The sequence below is a fragment of the Colletes gigas genome, unplaced genomic scaffold (assembly GCF_013123115.1).
Source record: "Colletes gigas isolate AHSC1104 unplaced genomic scaffold, ASM1312311v1 Colletes_gigas_Sc00020, whole genome shotgun sequence".
Classification (NCBI taxonomy): Eukaryota; Metazoa; Arthropoda; class Insecta; order Hymenoptera; family Colletidae; genus Colletes; species Colletes gigas.
The window spans coordinates 1,159,245-1,185,598 of NW_025106649.1; the positions used below are offsets into that span (position 1 = coordinate 1,159,245).

General features: G+C 35.0%; 1 protein-coding gene and 1 non-coding gene across 10 annotated transcripts in view; both read right to left on the minus strand.

Moving 5' to 3' along the window:
* LOC122400859 overlaps positions 1-26,354 on the minus strand; it is a 216,242-nt gene that overhangs the window by 84,220 nt on the left and 105,668 nt on the right. The window lies entirely within an intron of this gene.
* Positions 6,677-6,891, minus strand: LOC122400948. Its single transcript, XR_006259405.1, has one exon. It is a non-coding gene; the product is annotated as a small nucleolar RNA U3 (small nucleolar RNA).

Consider the following 26,354-nt stretch of genomic DNA (forward strand, 5'->3'; position numbering starts at 1 on the left):
TTTTTCAGTTACGTCAATGCCCCATCAGCCTTATGTTTAAGAAAACACCTTACATCCGCATTGAACACAAATTTAGACCGTGGACGTAGGTTTGGATTTGTCTAGACACGATGACACGTAGACACATTGTTACTCCTCGTTTCAGAGCGTTAAATACTTCGTTTTCATTCACTAGTTTTTTTTATGGTTAGTTTCATTCATCGTTATAGAATTATAGCAAAATGCAAATAAATCTATAAATATATTTCAACCCTTAAGATATTTTAATTGAACTTAAACCACGCAATATCAGTGTCATTCAACTCTTAATGAAGCTAGTTGTAAAGATGGTGAAATATTGGAACTGTCAAATCTAAAAATATAGATAGTTGTTCTGTTTCTCGATTTTTAGTTTGCTAAAGTTGTTGGACTTTGAACGAAACTCTCTATATACTCTAACGCTGTACACTGTAACTTTAAATCCGTTTTTCTCGAAATAACATTTTCCGAACTTGTAAATACGATACCTTCAGGTGCAACCGATTGCATTGAAGTTCTGCACGTGTGTAAAGTACATATTCCCCTGAAGTAACAAATTTATACACTTAATATTATAATATTACAATTTGAAATTAATTTAGCAATTTTTATTATTATTTTCTTCTAATTCTAGTTTATACTGCATCCAGAGCTATATGGAATACAGACTATATAAACTATGTAAACTATATGAACTATATATCAACTGTATACACTTTATAAAATACTCGTGTTTACTGATAATTCGAGACGCTATTTTTAAAGCAAACGTCCCAAGATTTTGCAATTGATGCAAATATTAATTACTATTCTTGTGCAAAAGCAATTTATGACCAGACGATCGTCCTGACATATATATCCGCGATAGTGCAATTCTCTCGCGAGAAAGCGCTCGAGAAGCTTCGCCACTTGGCGGTAACATCGCAGTACTGCTACGGGCGAGGTATCGTGCGGGCCGAATACGCGCATGCGCGCGGAAGTAGACTGTCGTATACAGGGGTCACGCGGTCTGCCAAACAGTCGTACACATGAAATCTTTGCACATAAATTACATGTTAATAACGCGCTTCTGAGACATGCTACATAGCCTATGTCCGTCCTAGAGTATGCAGGAATAACGTGTCAAAATTTGAGGAAGATCGATTCAATAGGTCCTGAGTTTTGCGCGAACATAAAAATCGGCTCTCTCTTTATACTTTAGTATTATAATAGTATAGATGTAAACTATATAAACTACATGAACTATATAAAATCTGTTTGGTTTTCTTGATTCAAGTAACGACAACTTGAATTGTACACATTGTCCCAATAAATTTTTTTAATTTTTCCGATCATAGAATCTAATTTTTGTGCTCAGAAACGATCTACAAGCTTCAGTTTTACGAAAAATTTACAATGCCTAGTGATCGTTAAAATTGCAATCGAGTCAAACTCGATCAGACTCAGGATTCTGCAACGTTACTTACAGTAAGATTTTTTTGCTTCTAATTATTGTCGTCGACCGAACTACGTTCACACTGGTCAGCAGTAATTCGTTCTATTTGAAGGGCTTATGGTTCAGTCCACGCTAATCCTCCTTCACGGTAAGCTTTCAGTTCTCGCACGACCAAAGAGCCAGAGAGTGTAAACGCGTATGGGTTCCATTCATTGAAATTCATTTCCCAAGTACAAATACACACATTTAACTGTAGTATCCCTCGGTTACCATTTACTTAAAACAATAATCCTACTTAAAAAATTGTAAATAAGGAAGACACAATTCCATTTCATCATTCCCTTAAAACAATAATATTACTTTAAAAATGATAAATAAGGCATTAACGTAGTTAATTAAATTTTTTCTAAAATAAAAATGCTACTTTAAAAATGGTAAATAAAGCATTAACGTAGTTAATTAAATTTTTTCTAAAATAAAAATGCTACTTTAAAAATGATAAATAAAGCATTAACGTAGATAATTAAATTTTTTCTAAAACAATAATACTACTTTAAAAATGATAAATAAAGCATTAACGTAGACAATTAAATTTTTTCTAAAATAAAAATGCTACTTTAGAAATTATAAATAAAGAAGTTATAGTTCCATTTCATCATTCTCTTAAAACAATAATGCTACTTTAAAAATGATAAATACAGCATTAACGTAGATAATTAAATTTTTTCCGAAGTTGGATAATACTTATATTTAAAAAAATTATATCTTGCAGTCGAATATTTTATTCTATTTTTACGACGATGATAATTATATACCCTTACTTATTAATCTTAGACTTAGAGTATTTTTATAAACGTTTCCAAACCAATATAGAAACAATTTATACATCAAATAAAAAATTTAAAGAATGCAAATTCGAGTGCACACGTTTCGAGTCGAACTTTGAAGAAGCACAGATCAATGGAAATCAAGACTAATTCGATAAATGTGATCCCAGTCATACGTAATCGTTATCATAAACAACTTTCCTAAAAAAAACAACAGGTAATTGTACTGCGTTCATTCGACGAAACACTAATTACATGTTACGTAACAGTTATAAGTAAAATAACAGGATCGGGCACAATCAGATTTATTTCACGAACGTCAAACGAACGAGCATGTATTGTAATGTATTCCCACGTATCCGTTTGTTGAAACGAAAGATGGAAATGAGCCTGGCGCTTATCTAATCATAAATGCCATCGCGGAGGTCGCATCGCTTGATTCTACTTGAAAACGGGGCTGTGACTTTTTTTTCGAATTATTTGCTCGACGAATGTCTGAACACTTCAGCGATTTAAATATTCAAATAGTAATACGAAAGTCCAAAATACTAGTTAATCAATTTAAAGGTATAATAAATTATTTTTAACGTTTTCGACCTTGAAATAGGGTCTTTTTAGGGATATTCAGCAAGAAAGATTTATTGTTATGCTATTTTTATTATTTTGTCTCAATTATGATATGAATTATAAGACTGAATTACACGGTGAAAAAAAAATTTTTTGGCGATATTTACTAAATTGTAAAAAAGAAATAGTTCAATTTATTCTTCAGACGACGAATAAAACACTGTAAAGAATTATTTAGATAAGACTTTATTCATAGAATCTAAAATATAATTTTATTTTATAATTAAATTTCTAATTTTGCTGGAATAAATTAAGGATCAGTGATTGTTTTTATCTAGATTAAAGAAAATTTGCATTGATACCTTTAACTTTTTTACGTTACAATTCGAATAAATAATTAAGTGATTTAAGTTGGATATTCTGTATAATACAAGCTGATCATAATTTCAGTAGGGATATTTTCTACGACAGATAACAGTGTTAAAGATATTAATACAAATTTTCTTTAATCTAGATAAAAACTCCTTAATTTACTCTATCAAAATTAAAATTTGAATTATAAAATTATATTTTCTATTGTATGAATAAAATCTTATTCAAACAATTCTTTAGCGGAATAAATGTGGCGATGAAATAATTAAACAGTGTTTCATTAGTCTGTTATTGGAATGATATTTTGCTCGTCTCGGATATCACAATAGTGTCAGTGTTGGTCAAAACATTCTTCGATCTACCCCCCTGGAAATTGTGCTAATTTCACATACCGTACTCAGTAGGCTTCCGGCCACACAGATTTCTACCACTCCGCATTCACATTCAGAAATCGATACCTGTCGTGTCTCATTTCGTTGCGCCAACGATAACCTTCGTGCCTCTTACTTTCCGCTTTAATTGTAATTTCACAGTTCGCCGCTGATTTAAATTCATTGCTTTGGAATCTTCAATTAATATCTAAGTCTGAACAAAGCAACACTTTAGGCCTAACGACCCCATCGCTTAAAACTCGCAAATGGAAGATGTTTTGGACCATAAAAAATCTATTAGAATCTAGTTTCATTTAACACTAAAACTACCAAAGCAGTCAAAATGACCCATTCGTAATTTCTAATAGGACTTGTAAAAAATTTATTCGACTGAATTTTTGAAAGTTTACTGTAATTTTCTATAAGAGAATGAATATATATTTATTTCCATTGCATCGTATATTTTGTCATGTATCTATCGTTTTAATTTCTTTGGTACAAATAAATTCACTATAATTGTTGGTAGTTCTAGTGTTAATCATTCGAGCCCTGACAATTTTTTCTTCACAAATTATTCATTTTAATTCCAGTTATTTTCAATGACATTACTATCAATAATTTACCTCTACTTTGGTCTATTTTTTTTTAATTCGCCCTTAACACAAAAGAGAACAAATTTTAATTTAATAAGTGATAGTTTTAATAGTGCTATATAAGTTATAGTTGCAACTTTTGGAAATTTATTTGATTCTACATCTTTTCACTCAGTTTTATATTTACTATCAACAATTTACCTCTACTTTGGTCTATTTTTTTTCAACCCATCCTTCACACAAAAGAGAACAAATTTTAATTTAATAAATAATAGTTTTAATAGTGCTATATAAGTTATAGTAGCAACTTTTGAAAATTTACTTGATTCTACATTTTTTCCACTCAGTTTTATATTTATATTTTTATGATCAATGAGGGGGGGTCCTGAGTCCCCATAAAATGTAGTTTCAAAAATATCTACAGACAGATATGCTTCAGGGAATACGCGAATTCATAAGCATTTCGAATCGTAGACCGTCACTGTGCACGAAATAAATTGACACTTTGATCGACGGGCACGGAAATTTCGAACGTTTCACCGACAGTGTCTCCCGTAACCTGTGAACTAGTAAATCAATTATGACTCGTGTTCGAAGGGCGCGCAGGTGAAATTTGGAAATAGTAACAGAGTTACGGAGTGAAAAATTTCATTTCCAAAGCTGGGGAGCGTAAACGGATACGAATACGATTAATTAACAGCAGAACTTGTATAGATTCGCTCGATGTCCTGGAAATTTACTACCAGCGGACAGCTTCGTAACCGTGTGTTTTTATGGTTACCGCCAGTAGCTGCGACGCAGAGATTTTATGCCCCACAGTGGTCTTATGATTTCACAAGCAACGGAAGCAAAGTTCAAGGTGAAACCTTAAACGTACCAGGAAAGCATTTGTGCTATTATAGTAGCGGTAATTGAGGCAGAAAATTGTAATCTCTGAAGGTTACCGAGTGTGAGTGACCGTTTCCACCGTGTCGTTTGGCCACTGTGCTCGATCGACTGTTTCTTTCAGAGGCAAAAAGGGCAACGCTGCTAGAAAGCAATGTCAAACTTACTTTGAAGTAGATTTATAGCGAGGGAACGTGGAAGGCAAAGGTAATGATACTTGACCTAGCATATTCTCGAAACAAATGTAGGTTCCAATAGTCCTCGAGAAACTAATTTTATCTAAAACTTTGAATAATCGATTCACAAATTAATTATGGGGTTCACTGACCTCCAGGTTTTCCTAAAAACATTTAACTGTACCTAACACTTTCTTTTCTTTTAAAAATTTTATTTGTGACTTTAAATTAATTTATCCATGAGGTTCATTGACCTCCAGCTTTTCTTAAAAATATTTAATTATATCTAAATTTATTCTTTCCTTTTGAAAATACCAGTATTATTTGTGAATTTAAATTTATTTATGTGGTTAACTAACTTCCAGCTTTTTCCAAAAATATTTAATTATAGCTAACTTGTTTTAAAAATATTGTTTGTGACTACGTCGAAATAAAGTATTTTTTAATGGCGAGAATATTGTTTATATCTCTGTTTATACCTTTCCTCCAGCATTGCGTTTGGTAAATGTTCCGGAAATAAATGCTGATGTGGAATGCAGTTTATTCCCGATATTTAAATCCGAATAATATCGAAGTTTACCACATTTTTGATTATACTCGCAAGACTATTTCGGGGCACGTGGAAATAGAAACGCCCTGGCGGAATGGCTACTGGGTCAACGCATATAGATTCAAAACCAGTCTTCTATATTCAAATAGGCATCCATTTTCCCAAGCAAGTTCTACGCTATTGCAGCCGTTGATTCACTTGGTCGCTCATCTCAGAACTGCATACGAAAGTAAGCGTTGCAGGAGTTCGAATATTATCGAGAGAGGGGGAGTTTCCCTGTCGATGGAACAAGCAATCTTTGGCTTCGATCCAGACTACCGGACGATTCTGGGCCCTACACGAGTGGGGGAAGAGCACAGATCATCAGTAATAATGGGACTGGTACGATTAGGTATCGATAATATTCCAACAATTCGATACCAAAGTAATGGAGAAGATAAAATGATAATACTAGATGAGTAGTTGGATTCGATGTAATGAATATTTAATGAACACATGAATCGAAAGTAATGAATACTTGATCGATATTCAATATCGTACGATGTAAAGTATCATCAGTAACTTCAACGAGGAGAAAAACCATTATAATCAAAATATAGAAGTGTTCTTGAAGATTACTTTTTACTATAATATGTATTATAACAAAAAAAATCTTCACTGTTTACAACTTCTTGATCTTCAATTCTAGGTGCGCACTATTCTATTACCCAACTAAATAGAATAATTATAATATTTACTGAAAATTATAAATATTATTGAATATTTTTGTCGAATATAAATTAAGACAAGAACGAATAATCAAGAAAGTATATATTTAACCTCAAAAATTGACCTCAAAAAGTGAAAATAAGTTATTGTTTTTGAAATATTTAATAAGGAGCGGCCACTCAGAAAGCCCCACTTCCCAGGCCCCTCGCACTAAGTACAAGGGGTGAACGATCATCGATGACTGAGAAATTGAACGAAGTCAACTTCTCGAATCTTCCTCACGCTCAGGGAAAGGAGCGATCTATCCTCATCGTGGTTGCATCAACTCTGCGTTTAGGCACAGAGCAAATTAGATCTACTACAGAAATGATCCTGTGAAGTATGATCTTAGTTTTCTCAGTCGCAACGACGGCTATATCAAGTAACGTGTCGTTATTTCTCATGCGAGAATCGAATGAGACGCGTGGCCATCTAGCGGAAAAACCTCGAAGCAACTCCGGTCGATGACTATAGCCATGCGTTACTGAAATCTTGCAGGATGATTCTACGTGTAAAAATAAGTTGAAAATCAAGAATAACAAAATTGCGTTCGAGGCTCCGTTTTCGTGCTATTAATTGTTAAACATACGCGATAAAAACTACTTCATTTGATATTTAGTTTACTATACAGGGTGTTCGGCCACCTCTAGCAAAAATTTTAATGAGCGATAGTAGAGGCCAAAATAAGACAAAAATCAAGAATACCAATTTGTTGATGGAAGCCTCGTTAAAAAGTTATTAACGTTTAAAGTGCCGCCCTTACTGAATTTTTTTCTCGAAAATGCGCAAGATTTCGGGGGTATGTCTATTCACCAAAAATGACTGTAATTGAACCCTACAACCGAAAATAATTTTTCCACAACGATATGCAATTTTTTAATTTTCTCGAATAATTTCACACCTTCTCTATTTTTTTTCTCGAAAGTGGGCAGGATTTCATGGGTATGTCTAATGACAAAAACTGATTGTAATTGACCCCCGCAACCGAAAATAATTTTTCCACAACGATTTGCAATTTTTTTTCTCCGTTGAAAAATTTAGGCACCTAATTGGATTTTCAGTAAGGAATTTTTTTCTCGAAAGTGCGTACGATTTTGGAGGTATGTGTAATGATAAAAAATGATTGTAATTGATCCCCGCAACCGAAAATAATTTTTTTAGAACGATTTGAAAAATTTTTTTTCGCCGAAAAATTTCAGCACCTACTCGATTTTTTTTCTCGAAAGTAGATAGGATTTCGGAGGTATGTGTACTCACCAAAAATGATTGTAGTTGACCCCCGCAACCGAAAATAATTTTTCCAGAACGATTTGAAATTTTTGAATTTAATTGTTAATAACTTTTTAACGAAGCTTCCATCAACAAATTAGTATTCTTGATTTTCGTCTTATTTTGGCCTCTACTATCGCTCATTAAAATTTTTGCTAGAGGTGGCCGAACACCCTGTATAACATTTGCATTTACAGAGAAAATATCGAATTATCGATAATTTATTTCTATTTTAGATTTTATTTTTTATTAATCACAATTAATCATATCCCTGAGAAACTCTCAAGTAACTACGGTCAATATTCCTCACACGCATCGTTGTAAATATGTATTCTATGATTCTACAGAAGGTCGTTACAATCGAAGAAGTACGGTTTTTTTATAAAATTCTCTAAAACAAAACAAACACATTTTTTTTTAATTCCATCTATAATATTTATAACTTTCCAGTATACAATACCTCACGCGTGAAAAATTTCTGTGGTATTCTGTGTATTTACTTCAAAGCTACTGGTCTGAGAAAAGATAAGAAAAAGTGGGATAGAGCATTCTTGAACCAGACCATCTCCGGTTAACATCATTGTCTTCGTGCACTTCGAAACGGTGTCCAGTTTCACTTTCGACCGGACGTCGTTCGACGTACCTCGGGCAGAAACGCGAATAAAAGATTTCGCGTACTTTCTCCGATTCTTATCCGGCTCCTACCTTTTCAGCTTAGATTGCACCATCGACCAAACATTCGGGCAATCGTAAATGGCCGACTTTCGCTTTCCCCGGAGTGTGTAAGCTCGGCGTAAGTACGTATTGTCACGAGAACTCGAGTCGCGTTGCATCGTACGGTCGCCAGCAAAGTACAGATACGCTTTGAAAGCCTGTCACCAAGGAGATGGCACGTGCTACCACTCGTCTGCAGTACAATTACGGAAGCCTCGTTTCGCCATCATGCTTCGAGATTCATTTCCATGCGCTGATTATTCCACGGCCGATATACTTTTTACTCCAACGGTTTACGATTCTCCTGTTACAAAGGGTTTCGGTAATTGGCGGTACGTTCGATGGAGGGTGATTCCACGTGGGATGATAAATCGAAAATGTGGAATAAAATTTTTTCGTACGAGGTTTAGTTTCTGAGAAAATAAAATTTTAATATTTCTGGTCTGTGACAATTTTTGTAATTTGTTTAATTGGGGATAGTTTCACTTCTAGCCTACGGTATGTACACTATATTCTAGTATCGATGATAAATTCGAGAAGGAGTGATTTCTACGTGAAGTAATGATTCAAAAATATAGAATAACATTTTTTCGTACAAAGTATATTTTTCGAAAAAATTGACTTTGAAAATTCATTATGAATGCATAGAATGGAGTACGACTTGGACGTCAGTGTAAGTAGAAACAGTTAGTTTAGTTTTTGAGAAAATCAAATTTTAATATTTCTGGTTTGTGTCAATCTTTGTAATTTGCTCAATTGGGATAGTTTCACTTCTAGCCTACGGTATGTACACTATATCCTAGTATCGATGATAAGTTCGAGAAGAAGTGAATAATGATTCAAAAACATAGAATAAATTTAGAATTCTTAACATAGAATAATTTTCGAAAAAATCGAGTTTGAAAATTCATTATGAATGCATAGAATGGTGTACGACTTGAACATCAGTGTAAGTAGAAACAGTGGATAGTGGACAGACATACCGAATCGCTCTCGTATTCCACTTTCTTCTCCTATTTTACTAATAAAACAGTTCCCAATAATAATATATTTAATATGAACGAATCGTTCACAAGGATACACAATTATTTATAATTTTTAATCAAAGTATGGTATTCTTTTTAACCACTCGCAAAATTAAATCCAGAAATTTTATAATATTTTATTTTGACAATTAAATTACTAATTTCCAAAAGAATAAGATTTTTAATTAAATATCTAATTATAAAAATATATTCTTCCAGTAAATAAAAATTGATTTTTGTTGTACAATGATATACAAGTTTTTGAACTTCTTTTACGGATGTATGATAAAAGAAGATAGCTGAAATAGTGATCAGAACTGTTGTATAATCTTCCCACTGTTTTTATAAGTCAAATATGCTATAAAAAACTTTACGCCCCTCGTAAAAACTTTCACGACTCGTTCGATAACTAATTTCACGAGCCTCGATCGAAATTTACTATTGTTTTAAAATGGGCTTTTTTAAAATACGGTTTTTATTATTAGGAATCGCTTCTGCAACGACAAAGCAAAAAACAATAATTTTGTTCGCGAATACGGGTTAAAATATTTCCTCGTTTTACGTTTCAAGTTATATTTCCTGATTGTATATAATCCGTAAATTGCAGGTAGCGATTAGGCAACTGTTCGGTTATAATTATCGCGCTTTTCCAATCGCGCTGAAATTGACAAGCTTATGATTGTTCAAGCTTCAGCTGTGGGAAATACAGTTACGTATTCATGAATCTGACGTCAAATGAACGTGGATGAATCCTCTTAGATTATATCTCATAAAAAATATGAGAAAGAGAAAGAATAAAACATAAATAATAATTCTGTATCTTACAGCTGCATTTAGTTCGAACATTGAATTTAATAGAATTTTGAATCTAAAATGAAAATTAAAAATAACAGTGATTCGAGCAATTGATGCTTATTAATTTCTAATTTATAACAAAAGGAAAATCCGAATGATAAATTTCGATATTTGATATGGTTCTCGACAGGGGATTATAATAATTGAAGAATATTAAAAATGATATTACTTTTTCAAGCACGTATAGAATCTTTGACACGTTTTGAGCTGGCACTTTGTGTTAGTAATTAAAAATATTACACAAATCTTGTTCCACTCGAATATTAGCTCTGATTAAAATTAATCATAAGTAATACAAAAAGACAATTTTGAATCTAAAATGAAAATTAAAAATAACAGTTATTTGAGCAATCTATGCTTATTAATTACTAATTTATAAAAAAGGACAAATTTCGATATTTTATACGGTTCTCGACAGGGAATTATAATAATTAAAGAATGTGTGGCGGCCAAGGCACCACATACGCCTTAGCCGTTCGAAGCCGCTACAATGTATGGTTGCACACGAGACGATGGTTGCACACGAGACGACCAGAGCCGCGTGAGCCGAAAAGCCGTTGTCGTCGTCTCTGACCGTCTTTTGTTTTTGAAGGCCTCTTGGTACGGTGGCGATGATCGTACCAGAGAGTCGAGCGTAACCCGCACCACGAGTCACGTCGTTGTACGACAGCAACAATACAATTGTGCGGAACGGAACAGAGCGGAGTCATTATCTTCCCGATCCCACATTGGTGACCCCGACGTGATCTCGCCGCGCAAGTAAAGTTTTTTTAAGAAAATTTGGACATTTTTTGTATACGGACAATATTAGTTAGTGTAGAGAAATAAGTGTATAGTGTTAAGAACATAAGGAAAGGACACGGTCTGACAAATAGTAGGCGCGGTGTGTGTGTGCGGTGAAATTAATCTTTTGTGACCAAGACTGGTAAAATGACTGACCCTACCGTTAACGCGGGACATCCGGGAGTGTGCCGTTGGCAGTTGATCGCGTCGCTGTACGAATACCCGAGTTTTGTCCGGGAGACCCGGAGATGTGGTTTTCGATGGTAGAGAGAAGTTTTGAGGTATCCAATGTAACGTCGGAGACCACGAAATTCGGGTACATTCTCGGCGCGTTAAGTGCGCGACACGCCACGGAAGTAAGAGACATTATCATGAATCCTCCGGCCACGGATCCGTACACGACGCTCAAAAATGAGTTTATTCGCCGGCTTAGTGCTTCGCAGGAACAGAAAACGCGACGGTTATTGGAACACGAGGAAATCGGGGACAGAAAACCGTCCCAATTTCTTCGTCACCTGCGCGGATTGGCCGGTACGGCTTTTTCGGACGGTGTATTGCGGACGCTTTGGATGGGCCGACTACCTGCTAATATGCAGGTGATTTTATCCACGCAGCGGGACACCCCGCTGGATAAGGTAGCAGAGTTGGCAGACGCTGTCGCGGATACGATGACACCGCGGGTACACGTCACGGAGGCCGCGATTACGAGCGTATCTGCATCCTGCCAAATACCCCCGCCGGGCCCGAGCATCGAGGCCATGTTAAACATTAAGATGTCACAATTGGCTCTTTCCTTGAGGCAGGAAATTTCTGCCATCCGTGAATCCTTGGTGGACCAGGGGCAATCTTCCCGTCGCAGGTGGACCCACCGAAATCATCCAAACTCGCGCTACCGCAGACGATCTCTATCGCGATCGCGAGAGCGGCCCGCGGGAGGACAAATGGACCATCAAGGGAAATGCTGGTACCATTGGCGGTTCGGTCCGGCCGCGCAGAGGTGCGTTGCACCGTGCAATTGGAACGCCACGGATCAGGGAAACGACCTGGGGAGTCGTTGATGGCGGCCAGCGACACAAATCCAGCATCACGCCGCCTCTTCATCTTAGACAACAGCTCGAAGACGGAATTTTTAGTGGATACCGGGGCCGATTTGTGCGTTTTTCCGCGCCGCCTGCTAGGCGGATTGCGAGAAAGATCGGAGTACCAGCTGGCGGCGGCGAATGGGAGTGTAATTAACACCTACGGGACAGTGTCGTTAAACCTGCACCTCGGCCTACGACGGGATTTCGTGTGGCGATTCGTGGTTGCGGATGTTACAAAACCCATAATCGGGGTAGACTTTCTCGATCACTTCGATCTTATGGTGGACATCCGCAATCGTCGCCTCGTCGATCGGACCACGTCGTTAACGGTCCGCGGAACACGAGCCGAGGATGAAACGCCGTCGGTGAAGACAGTAGCAGGGACTACCGTTTACCACCAGCTCCTGATGCAGATGCCGGAACTTACACGGCCTAGCGGCACCCCGATGAGGACTACGCACCAAACGGTGCATTACATCGAGACAACCCCTGGACCACCCGTTTCCAGCAAGCCGCGGCGGCTTGCACCGGACCGGCTCAGGGCTGCCCAGAAGGAGTTCGACGCGATGGTGAAGATGGGCATCGCTTGTCCTTCGAAGAGCGCGTGGTCAGCACCCCTTCATATGGTTCCGAAGAAGGGCGAAGAAGCTTGGAGGCCTTGCGGTGACTATAGAGCGTTAAACGCACGGACAATTCCCGACCGATACCCCGTGCGTCACATTGAGGATTTTGCGCAACAACTGAGTGGCAAAAAGGTATTTTCCACAATAGATCTCGTCCGAGCTTATAATCAGATTCCGGTTGCGTCGGAAGACGTCGGAAAAACGGCCATTACAACGCCGTTTGGGCTTTTTGAATTCCCGTACATGTCGTTCGGGTTACGAAATGCCGCGCAAACATTTCAGCGCTTTATCGACGAAATTTTACGCGGTTTCGATTTTTGTTACGCGTATATAGACGACATTTTGGTCGCCTCAGAATCCCAAGCCGATCACCTGCGCCATTTAGAATTATTATTTAAACGATTAAAAGATTATGGCATTGTTGTTAATCCGAATAAATGCACGTTCGGACAGGAAGAAGTTAAATTTCTAGGCTATCGGGTAAATGAAAGCGGCACTCAACCTTTGCCCGGCAAGGTACAAGCCATAAAGTCATTTCCCCTTCCGAAAAACGCGAAGGATTTGAGGCAGTACTTGGGAATGCTTAATTTTTACCGCCGTTTTATCCCAGATGCCGCTCGCTTTCAAGCACCCTTGAACGACCTTCTAGCCGGCAATTTAAAGGGCAAGACCCCGATAGCCTGGACTTCGGAAGCGCGTCAGGCTTTCGAAAATACCAAAAATAGTTTAGCAAACGCAACCCTGCTTTCTCATCCTGCGGTCAACGCTCCATTGTCGGTTACCTGCGATGCTTCTGATTACACCGTAGGAGCTGTTTTACATCAGTGCGTCGGCAACGAACGACAACCATTAGCATTCTTTTCTAAGAAATTAGGATCTGCCGAAAAGAAGTATTCAGCTTACGACCGGGAACTACTTTCTATCTATTTAGCAATAAAACATTTCAAACATATGCTCGAAGGCAGACATTTCACGATTTTTACAGACCATAAACCCATAACTTTCGCTTTCAAACAGAAATTAGATAAATGCTCTCCTCGACAATTCCGATACCTAGATTACATTGCGCAATTCTCTACAGATATTCAACATATTTCCGGTAAAGACAACGTCGTTGCCGATGCACTGTCCAGAGTGGAAACGGTTAACCACTCGATTAATTTCGAAGAATTGGCAAAATCGCAAGCCCAGGATGAGGAGTTGCAGCGGTTGTTGAATAGCGAATCTAGCCTGCAATTACGCAAAGTCTCGTTGCCTGGCACGTCTTCCGAAATTTTTTGCGATATTTCGACTAAGAATGTAAGACCTTATGTCACCCCTCCTTTCCGACGTGCAGTTTTTAATATGTTACATGTATTATCACATCCAGGTATTAACGCGACGATCAAGCTCATAACGCAACGTTATGTTTGGCCGTCGATTAAAAGAGATGTTCGCACGTGGACACGTTGCTGTATACCGTGCCAAAGATCAAAAATTTCCCGTCATGTGACTGCACCATTGGCTACATTTGTTAAACCTTCTGCGCGATTCGAACACATTCATTTAGACATAGTAATTTTACCGGTGTCCGAAGGTTTCAGGTATTGTCTGACCTGTGTAGACAGATATACGCGGTGGCCGGAAGCCTTCCCCATGGTCGATCAGGAGGCCCAAACCGTAGCTCGAACCTTTTATGACGGTTGGGTAGCGCGGTTTGGTGCTCCCGTACGGATTACCACCGATCAGGGTAGGCAGTTCGAATCCAAATTATTTTTTGCGCTGAACAATTTAATTGGATCCACACGCCTTCGCACAACGGCGTATCACCCAGCGGCCAATGGGATGGTAGAGCGTTTTCACCGACAGCTCAAGTCGGCTATAAGGTGCCACGGATCCGACAGGTGGACAGAAATACTTCCGACGGTTCTACTCGGTATTCGTTCCGCCTGGAAAGAAGACCTCGGCGCTACCTCAGCGGAATTAGTTTATGGCGAGCCATTAAGATTACCGGGAGAGTTCTTGTCTTCGCATTCAGCGGAAGGCACAGAAAATGCTTCCGATTTTACTAATAGACTACGCAACCATTTTTCTAAATTGAGTCCCTCTAATGCATCACGCCATTCCGTTAATCGTACATTCGTTTTCAAAGATCTTAGCAGTTCAACACATGTTTTCATCCGAACAGATTCAGCCAAAACTATTTTACAACCCGCTTATGAAGGTCCATACGCCGTAGTGCGCCGAGGCGAAAAAAACATTTACAATAAACATTAGAGGTAAGGAAATAAATATATCAATTGAAAGGCTAAAGCCTGCTTATATGCTAGCAGAAAACAGACCGGATCCCGTGAGCATAGAAAATCAGCCGGTCACACAAACAAACGTACCTGACAATGCGCCGGTTATACAGCAACGTGTCACGCGTTCAGGTAGACGCGTACGTTTTCCCGAGCGATTTCAAATTACGCGGTAGTACTTAAGGCTTGCGCATTATTATAATAAGTATCATATACCATTTATTTTTATCCATCACTTTTATGTACTTTCATGTATTTTTAGGTATTACGTATTATATATTAAACTCCATGTAAATTCCTTTTTTTTTTTTTTTCAACTCTGTTCAAATACTGTAATGTAAATCTTAGTTAGGATAACGTATTTTATATAGTAGAGTAAATGGTAGTGGTAATGTAGTCGGTCAATTTTTCGTAATTGTGCCAATTACTGGCAGGGGGGTAGTGTGGCGGCCAAGGCACCACATACGCCTTAGCCGTTCGAAGCCGCTACAATGTATGGTTGCACACGAGACGATGGTTGCACACGAGACGACCAGAGCCGCGTGAGCCGAAAAGCCGTTGTCGTCGTCTCTGACCGTCTTTTGTTTTTGAAGGCCTCTTGGTACGGTGGCGATGATCGTACCAGAGAGTCGAGCGTAACCCGCACCACGAGTCACGTCGTTGTACGACAGCAACAATACAATTGTGCGGAACGGAACAGAGCGGAGTCATTATCTTCCCGATCCCACAAATGTTAAAAATGATATTACTTTTTCAAGCACGTATAGAATCTTTGACACATTTTGAGCTGACACTTTGTATTAGTGATTAAAAATATTACACAAATCTTTTTCCACTTGAATATTAGCTCTCATTTAAATTAATCATAAGTAGACTGCGGATGTTTATGCATTTATGGAAAATTTTAATTTTCAAAAAACTACAGAATTCAGTTAATATGTAAGAATATAAGAAATACCTAAAGTAAGGTACGAATTATTATATCTAGGGGTTGAGACAACCTTCTACAAATCTCCAATTTCATTAATTTTATTAATAAAAATATGAATTTGCATGAAGATCCGCAGTCTAATCATAAGTAATACAAAAAGATAATTTCAACAGCTTCAAGTCTTTAATGTAGCCATAAAAAAGAAATATCAAAAATGTTACTTAATTCTTAAAAATATGCTTCTCGAACAATTTTGTCTACTGATTTTGACTCTTAGATTATTCAAAAATTGCATATTCCACAGTAATAAAGGAAGCAGAAAATAACTGAAATCAATTCAGCCAGTAAGTAACAATTTTAATAAAGAAGAATAAATACTTTAATGTTGTATAGAATAAATATTTTAAACTTTTCAAAAATATGATATACGCGAGCAAGTATACGTTATCTAGCTAGATAATTGTCGTTTCAAATATTAAATAATGTACACACCTGTTTCTAATTCTGCTCGAACACGAGATTCAAGAGTCTGGCGAAAACGGGAAATCGAAAATACGTCGCCACAGCATAAACGTAAATATCGCGGAGCAGAGTTGCCCGATATATGCTGACGCTTAGGCGGTGCAATATTCACTGGCTTCTGCGACTCAGAATCCCCTTCAACGCGCGTTTTTTTTTTTCATTCGCCGGCGAAGAAAGTGCTATTTCTGCTTTGGGGAAGACCTCTTCTCTGGAAGATGTGCACGGTAACGGGAGCCCGAGGAAGTCGTACGCCTCGGCGTTACAATCCATCGCACTTGCATAACCGATTTTCGAAGAGAAAAGAAATAAACCACGCGATCGGGAGACCTGTTGCATTAATAATTTTCCCTAAATCGAAATACTCATTCCTATTTTCGCACAAACGATCCTGGCTGGATACTTCGAAACTAGCGTCACCATTTTATAATACTCGTTCGACCACTAATTTAAACAAAGAAAACTTTTTGGATGGTACAATTCACGAACAAAAATGAAGATTAGAAAATAATTGATGGGTGTATTTAGAAACAGAAAATTAAATAAATATCGAGTATATTAATATCCTTACTAGTATGTACTAATTTAAAAAAAGAAAATTCTTTTACTCTAAAGGAAAGTACAGTTCACGAACAAGTTAAACAAAAGATTAAGAAATAATTCAGCAATCATGATGCATGTAGAAACAAGGAATTAAATAAATATCAAATATATTAATATCCTTACTATGTACTATATACTAATTTAAAAAATAAAATTCTTTTACTCTAAAGGAAAGTACAGTTCACGAACAAATTAAAAAAGGGATTGAAAAATAATTAAGCTAGCAACTATGATGCATTTAAAAATAAAAAATCAAGTAAATATCAAGTATATTAGTATCGTTACTGTGTAGCATTTTTTTTTAATTATAAAGTGTGAAAGTGGTTTTGTACCGCTTTTGAAGATCGCCATTTTGTTTTAAAGCAAAAAATGCGATTTTTACGTCACATATTAAACATTTATTTGATTTTTGTTTGTAGGCCTGATTATTTTCCAATATTCGTTGACATTTTTTTATTTGTTTATAAACTGACCATTCCCACGGAGCCCATATAACAATTTTATTTCAAAATAGTAATTTTAGATTTATTCCAATATTGTAGAAATAAAATTTGCCCAACTTTGGCCATTTTCAATCGTTCGCTATTCTACATTACGTGATGCAGTGCTATTATCTAGTTCGTTCGATACTCTTTGACCTCTAACCCTGAAATTTTATCGATGTGTAGCTTTGTAATACAGTAACGTGGCAGACTGCCCCTAATTCTTTGAGTTCATCCGTTTAGTACGAGATTCTTGGCTCATTATTCTCCTAAACACATGTAACGAATATCGATTGCAAAGCATTAGAACTGAAATAAACTGATTAGAAACGGAATCATTGTGTTCAGAAGCATACGTTTGTTGAAATTTAGAGTAAGTACGAAGAATAATATATTTTTAATCAAAATACCTCGATAGATCATATGTTATAGTTGTTCAACTCTAAATAATTTCTATTGTTATTAGAACAAACAAAATTATTCAAAAATGTATTATTCCTTTTTCTTGAAATAATTTTACTTTGTTGAAATTTAAAGTAAGTACGAAGAATAATATATTTTTAATCAAAAAACCTCGACAGATCATATGTTATAAGATTGTTCTACTCTAAATAATTTCTATTGTTATTAGAACAAACAAAATTATTCAAAAATGTATTATTCCTTTTTCTTGAAATAATTTTACTAGTGCACGATACGCTGACTGAACGAAAAGCTATTTTTTCGCTGTGTATAGAGTCTGTCTTACACAAATTGCAAATGAAAGTTTGCACAGTATGATTTGGCCAGTGTCCAAACGATATTTTATCGTCGATGTATCTTATTGAAGCTGTGGTCGAGGAAGGTATCAATGAACACGGTAAAGTATGTCGAAAACGACAAATAAATTCTTTGGAAAATCCTGGCATAATGCCAAGATGGAATAATACCAGAGTTACAATAAAAAAAAATGTATTTCTTAAAAATTAAAAGATAGGAATTACAATTATTCAGTACTATTCTGAGTCTTTTTATTCGTATTTTTCAGGTATTTTTCATCGTTCCCTGGTATCTTACTTCAAATATAAATATTTTGAAAAGAACTGAAACTTTTTCGAAATAACTCCAACGAAAATAAAGCATCGGAGATGAAGTTTTGTTTACACATTGTTCGAGATATATTGAATGTATTTTTCAGATTCGATTTCTTATTCAAATATTTGTAGAACGTTGCAGAACAAAATTTGTTGCAACTTTGATTTTGTATCAATAAATTCACCAGTAGATTAATTCTAACTAGACTCTTATTTTATTTTGTTATTTAATAAACAATTACCAGAATTAAAAAATATAAATTTTAAGTAAATATGAATTCCTAATTTTACGAAACATGAATTTAATTTTATTTGAAAATCAGACACCAAGCATCGATATGCAAATGTAGATAATTGTCACGTTATGGAACGAGTTATACTGTTTCAGAAATGTTTATGCATCACGAATAAATCTATAGAATCATATTAATTTAAATCGTTCCTGTAGATAATCCAGAGCAAAATAAGGTTCGTGTATGGGCGTACATTTCCAAAGAATTATTATTCATGACACAATTGTTAAACAACGATCCGATTTATATCCATTCTATCTTTTCTCTTATCGACGTATGATTTTGTCGTGTTAATTTAATAAGTTACTGTTCACTGCGTTAAACGATTTTCAATATTCTATGTAAAATATTGCAATATGCATCGTTAATCTCCGTCGATAACGTAGGAAGTATAATTTATCTCCGTGTGTTTAAATAATTAGGTTATGCAACAATAAATCCAAGTGTGTTAAATCCTAGCGTTTAAATATTTTTGTTACCGTATTTAGTAATGAAATTAAAAAGTATAGATAATAAAAATTGTCTATGTTTCACTTCGTATGTTAATATTGTATCGACGTAATATTTCGTATATTAATATCAGATAAACTCGTTCTCTATATTTTCTAATAAAGTTTTGTGAAACGTACTGTGACGTTTTCGTTTTTGTTAATTTTTAACTGTCCTGGTTGCACAGGTGGTCTTATGCTCTGACGTAAATGTGCATTAATATTATTCGTACCATAATAAAATTAAGAAATAAATTAAGGAACCTGTCCCTCAAAAACACGTATGTAATTCTGTAAGCAGAGGTTTTTCGATCGATGTCTCATGAATTTTTTAAATCACACGTATATATTTTCGATACTAAATATTTGTCACAAGCACTCAGAAAACTCGATAATTTATTCTAATGAAAGAATGCAGAAATAAATTTTTTATCCTGGAGAAAACTGAAGAAAGGACAGAGTCGAGAATATTTAATTAAATTTCTTTTTAAAAAAAAACGTAAATAAATTCCAATTGAAATGAAAGCGATAAAATATGAAGAAATAGGAATGTCTTGTTGCTTAAAAATAAATTGTGATTATTTATGACGATAAACCATTATTGATTGTAGCCTGGCGCCATTTTGGTATACTTTCTACGAGATTCGTAACGTAACAAGTTGTACGTGACAGCCATATTTTACGAATTTAGCGTGTTAACGTATTATCGCGCGAACACGTCCTCCCCGAAGCTTCTGTTTCGTAAAGACACATACATTTTTAATTAAATTACCATCACGCAACCGAGGCAGCTGCTCCGACGAAGTAACGTAATTTTTCTGTTTCCATTAGCGGCAGAACCGGATTCAATGTTCCAGATCTTTATCCTCTGGAAGTATCCAATACAATCAGGGTGGCAAACCATTTTTCTACAGAGGGTAACAGGCCCCTTTCGTACAAATAAATTATTTATAGAACGCTTAAAATGTCAGTCAACGTGCAGGAATTTAAACAACCCCCGAACACGATCGATTGATAAAGGAGAAATCTATAATCTGGGCGTCGAGGGTGAAATTTTTCACGTTTTAGTTGGTTATAAATCACAACGTCGGTTATTTCCTGGCGATTTGCAAACTAATAACGGACGTTTAACCTTTTTACTGTCTCCGTTCTACTCGTAAACTTTTATTGAGTGTCTCACGGTTCCCTGAATCACTGCATTTTCGCAGTATAAAAATTTCTGTCTAGCAAGCAACTCTTCGAAAAATAATCATCCATAAAAACGACATCTCTCTTGTTACGATCGATTTTATTTTAAGTCCACGACGTTCATTTTACAACGAAAACTGCTAATTTTTTCGGATAATCAACGATTTGAGAAGGTAAAGTTAATTCTGTTTCAATTTTGAAAATTTCTTTAAAAATAGTTCCTATATTTAATTGTTTGGTATTGTCTGGATATATAAACAATGTCTACGTTGATATTTATATACGAAATCTTTGACTTTTAATTCTTTAGACTCGATACATTTTTGGATATATTTTTTCTGATAAATTAAAAAGTATTTTGCTCGAGAAAAATAAACAAAAATGTTCGATATAATTTTGAATAAAATATTTGGCAAGCTTTGTAAAGTAACGATACATAATATTTGAATTTCGCGTTTCGCGCAATTATTTACAGTATAATATTTGCAAAAGTGATTTTGTATTTTGGAATTTTCGCGATATATCGGAATAAAAGATAGTTATAGCGTCATGTTTAATAACGGATATCGATGTCCTTCGCATGTAGTAACTGTATTAAAGTCAAATAAATTATAAATGTACCGAGTAATACTTCATGAAGTTAATAGCAGTTTTTCTTGACCTAATTGCGTATTGATCGATACATTCGCTCCTAGATCTCCGTTGATCTATTTCAAACAATGTTGTTCCGTGATTTATATTAAAAAATAATTAAATTGAAATTATTCGGACGATTCTACTAATATTTATTTCAATAATTCCTTCGTTAAAAATGGTTTATTTTATATTATGAAATATGAAGTCCAACATTGTTTGCAAATAAATTTATCATCAACGATATCGAAGATATGTATATTCTGAATCTTGAAATTATTAAATGTGACTCGCATCGTCGTTTAATAAGGGTTGTAGCACAGATACCGAGGGTTCTTGTATTGTTAAAGCTACCAGTCGAGTACAAAGGGTTAAAGAGAAAAAGTCAGACGAAATACCGTGACTCGAATTGCAAATAAATTTCCAGAGAAAACAGTTACGATTTTCGTAATGGCAAAAAATAATAATAGCACTTTTTCAAACGGAACGTCGATCGATATTTGTCAAACTAGGATAATCCTCAGCACACATATAACGAGCTATTTTATTTATATCATGCAATTTATAGTAGAAGGATCGCATCGTTATTATTATCAATCCATTAACGTCGTTAATTTATTTAATTAAGATATTCAGTAGAGAGAATTGGGTGAATCCAAAACATATGGGAAATTAAAGAATTATAAGTCATTAATAATCTTTGTGTTTTAGAATCGTGAATTCCAAATTTTTATGTTAAATCTTCTTTTAGTATAAGCAATTAGGAATTGAGTTACGAATCTTTTTGTTTCCACGTCATTAGACAAAAGGAATGTGAATCCCTTCGTTTCCACGTCATTAAATATTATAAAACGTGAGAAATCCAATGGAATGTTAAAAGAAAGGAATTTCTAATTCCTTAAATAATGTAAAATCTGAAAGGGAAATACGAGGGAGGAATTTATGGGCAATAAATTAAAAGTAATCCGGTGAAATTATTGGCCAATAAATTAAATTTACAACTTCCAACGTGGTTTATTTTTGTATACTAATTTATCTAAATTCAGAGTTAGAGGAATCAAATTTCTCTTATGAGACGTTTAACTCGATAACATTGACAATCATGAGTTAATATTAATTGCGATATGTGAACGAATAAATAAACAGTTTTATTCTTCAAATTAACATTAATTGGATAAAATTTTTATTATAAAAAGAAATATACTCATTTAACATCAAGGCGTTAAAGTTTCGAATATAATTCAATATAATGTCAAAATTTTATATTTACTTATATATATTAAAATAAGTCGTCATTTTATTATTATACATATACTGATAATTCTAAATAATATATAACACATTAAATTCTAAAAAATTAAAACTGTTTTTACTCCTTTTTTCGTGTCGCGTATGTCAATTTTTTTTTACTCTAAAACTAATAACAGAAAAAGGTTTAATTTGCAATACGATACAGTCAGTGGTGAAAAGTTAAGAATACTAAATTTAACATAAAAAACAATCTGTTCCCGACTATTCGAGCCTGAAAAAAATATTTAAATATGTTTATTCGTATTTTTACTCCACTCTTATTGTTGTATATATCAATTTCTTATAACAATAAAATTCAGAAGAAAGTTTAATTTGCAATACGATACAGTCAGTGATGAAAAGTTAAGAATACTAAATTTAACATAAAAAACAATTTGTTCCCGACTATTCGAGCCTGAAGAAAATATTTAAATATGTTTAATCGTATTTTTACTCCACTCTTGTTGTTGTATATATCAATTTTTTATAACTATAAAATTCAAAAAAAAGTTTAATTTGCAATACAGTCAGTGATGAAAAGTTAAGAATATTAAATTTAACATAAAAAATAACGTGTTTCTGACTATTCAAGCCCGAAGAAAATATTTAAATATTTTTAATATGGCTGCCAGTGTGCACCCAAGCCTTGAAGTAGAACTTATTTCCGTTTCTTCCACTTTTAGTCCGAGATGAGGCTGATTCCGTCACGCGTACAGTTTGTTCAACCTACTCCCGCGATAGAGAACCTACACGCAGATCCAGCCACAGACGTATCGCACTTTGCAACACAATATTTCAGGATCTTATCGAGAACAATTTCAACCCGTAAGGGGGAGAAACAACAAGTACGCGGCACGGGTTACTTTTCATAATAAAATCACTATCGTAGAATCTCTTGAAAATGAGCACGAGGTCGAAGGACTTCGACGAATACTTTTCGCGCAAAGATTTCGTACTTTCTCGAAGCACCCTCGACTCTTTCTACACAAGTGGCAATTCTAAGGTACAGTTTATTGTTCGAACGTGAGAACAAAGTAGATACGCGCGTACGTGGGCTCTTGGGGACGCTATTATTTCACCAGTTTATTGCACACGACTGGATCTCGCCTAGGGAAGCTTACCTCCCACCCTCCACAAATAGAGTGGCTTTTTATAAATTTTATTTTCATACGTTTCTTACTTGCTACGCTGACTGGATCGTCAGATTCGAGATTAGGCATTGCAACGTTTATTTACACCTTCGTTTTGTTTTTTCTCTTTTATATTACGTGTCTATTTTTATTTGCTAGGTCCTCATTTCCTTCGTCTTCAGACTCCAAAATAAGAAAATTATTTTAATAAAGATAGGGGATGTAATAAGTTTTTTTTATAGGAAATCTTGTGGCTCCCCTCTTATTGATTAGCCAAAGATGTTTTTCTGTTATATTACGTATTTATTTTTATTTGCTAGGTCCCCATTTCCTTCGTCTTTAGACTCCAAAATAAGAAAATTATTTTAATAAAGATAGGGGATATAATAAGTTTCTATTTTAAAGAAAACCTGTGGCTCCACTCTTTTTGATTAACCAAAGATATTTTTATTTTATTTTAATAAGATAGGGGATGTAATAAGTTTTTTTTAGAGGAAAACTTGTGGCTCCCCTCTTATTGATTAGCCAAAGATATTTTTCTTTTATATAACGTGTCCATATTTGTTCGTTAGGTCCTCATTTCGTTCGTCTTTTTCCTCAAAAATAAAAAAATTATTTTAATAAAGATAGGGGATGTAATAAGTTTCTTTTTAGAGGAAAACCTGTGGCTCCACTCTTATTGATTAGCCAAAGATATTTTTCTTTTATATAACGTGTCTATATTTGTTCGTTAGGTCCCCATTTCCTTCGTCTTTTTCCTCCAAAATAAGAAAATTATTTTAATAAAGATAAGGGATGTAATAAGTTTCTATTATAAAGAAAACCTGTGGCTCCCCTCCTTTTGATTAGCCAAAGGTATTTTTCTTTTATATTACGTGTTTATTTTTATTTGCTAGGTCCCTATTTCCTTCGTCTTTTTCCTCCAAAATAAGAAAATTATTTTAATAAAGATAGGGGATGTAATAATTTTGTATTTTAAAGAAAACCTGTGGCTCCGCTCTTTTTGATTAGCCAAAGGTATTTTTCTTTTATATTACGTGTTTATTTTTATTTGCTAGGTCCCTATTTCCTTCGTCTTTTTCCTCCAAAATAAGAAAATTATTTTAATAAAGATGGGGGATGTAATAATTTTGTATTTTAAAGAAAAACCTGTGGCTTCCCCTCTTTTTGGTTAACCAAAGGTTTTCAAAATGTTTGTTCAGTCTTTCTTTTCTTTTTACAATGTAAAATTCCTCTTAATTCCAGATGTTACCAGGATTTTACCAGAACGCGTGTAATTAACTATTTCAACGCGTTAATTCACCGATCGAGCGTTAGATTCGTTGGGTGATCGATTAATCTTATACTTCCCTCGGACAGGGATGGTCGGTAGAAAATCAACTAATCGCTCAACGCAGCGGAAGGGCTTTTCCCCCGGAACATGCAGCCACGTGCTTTCTGTAACTCAAACAGAGAGGGAGGCTGACATGGCGCAAACATAGCAGTCGCAGCTGGTGTGATTCATAGTCGTCGTTGAAGCGTAATTCGACATGGAATTTGTAGGGGATTTGTCTGGTAAATGCCTTCCAGCATTTCGTAGCCTATCTCCACCCAGAAAAGACGAAACAACAGTCCTGATCGAAATTTTGCTCCAAATACTCCATACGTCAGAAAGCCAGAAACATTTTTACCCTTTATTTAATCGTTGCATTGCTTATATAATCTCGATATTAATATAATAACATTCAATAACTCAAATTGTAACGTCTTCGTCCAAGTACATATATGTAGCTCTTCTGTAAAAATTTCAACTGAAACTCGAATCACTAAACGACAATATAAAAGTGAATTTTGAGAAACAATAATGTTTCACGTAGTATATTAAATTTATTGTAACAATTGTTCTGTTTACAACCTAAATGCAAACTTAAAGCTTGTATCTATGAATATCTGAAAAATTAAACAATATATAGATTTAATGTTGATTTATAATATTATCAAATCTGATTACCAAAAATCTATTTCGAAGACAGTTTTTTATAGTTATATTATTAATATATTTCTACAAATTTCTAAGGAGGAAAGTTGCAATATGTTGCAAGGTTCTCAATTATAACTTCGCCCTGGAAAGTCTACGAAAATGAATAATTCATTAGCGGTTGTAAAGATAGAATGTAATTACATCGTTTAATGGCGGAAACCCAATCCTAAATCACAAACTAAAAGGTAACCGTTATTTCATTAATTTTAAATAGGGGGGAGTCGCGTAGAAGTTTATGATCGTGTTTGTGTGGCTAATTAATTCTGTTCCAATAGAAGCTCGGTTTTCTCTAATAAGGAAATAGGTAATTGCTCTGACAGCTTCGTAACAGGACAGAACCAACAAATATTTGATCTACGTTTCGCCTCGAGCGTAGATGGCCAATAAACCTATCTACTTACATACTTGCATCGCCAAAGAAACAAATCTGCTTTCGTCAAATTAGTTACACAGGATATTGGAAAACTAGTCTCCCATGTTATCTACAGTAGTTCATTCGATCGACATTATTGCAATCTTCGTCAGGAAATAAT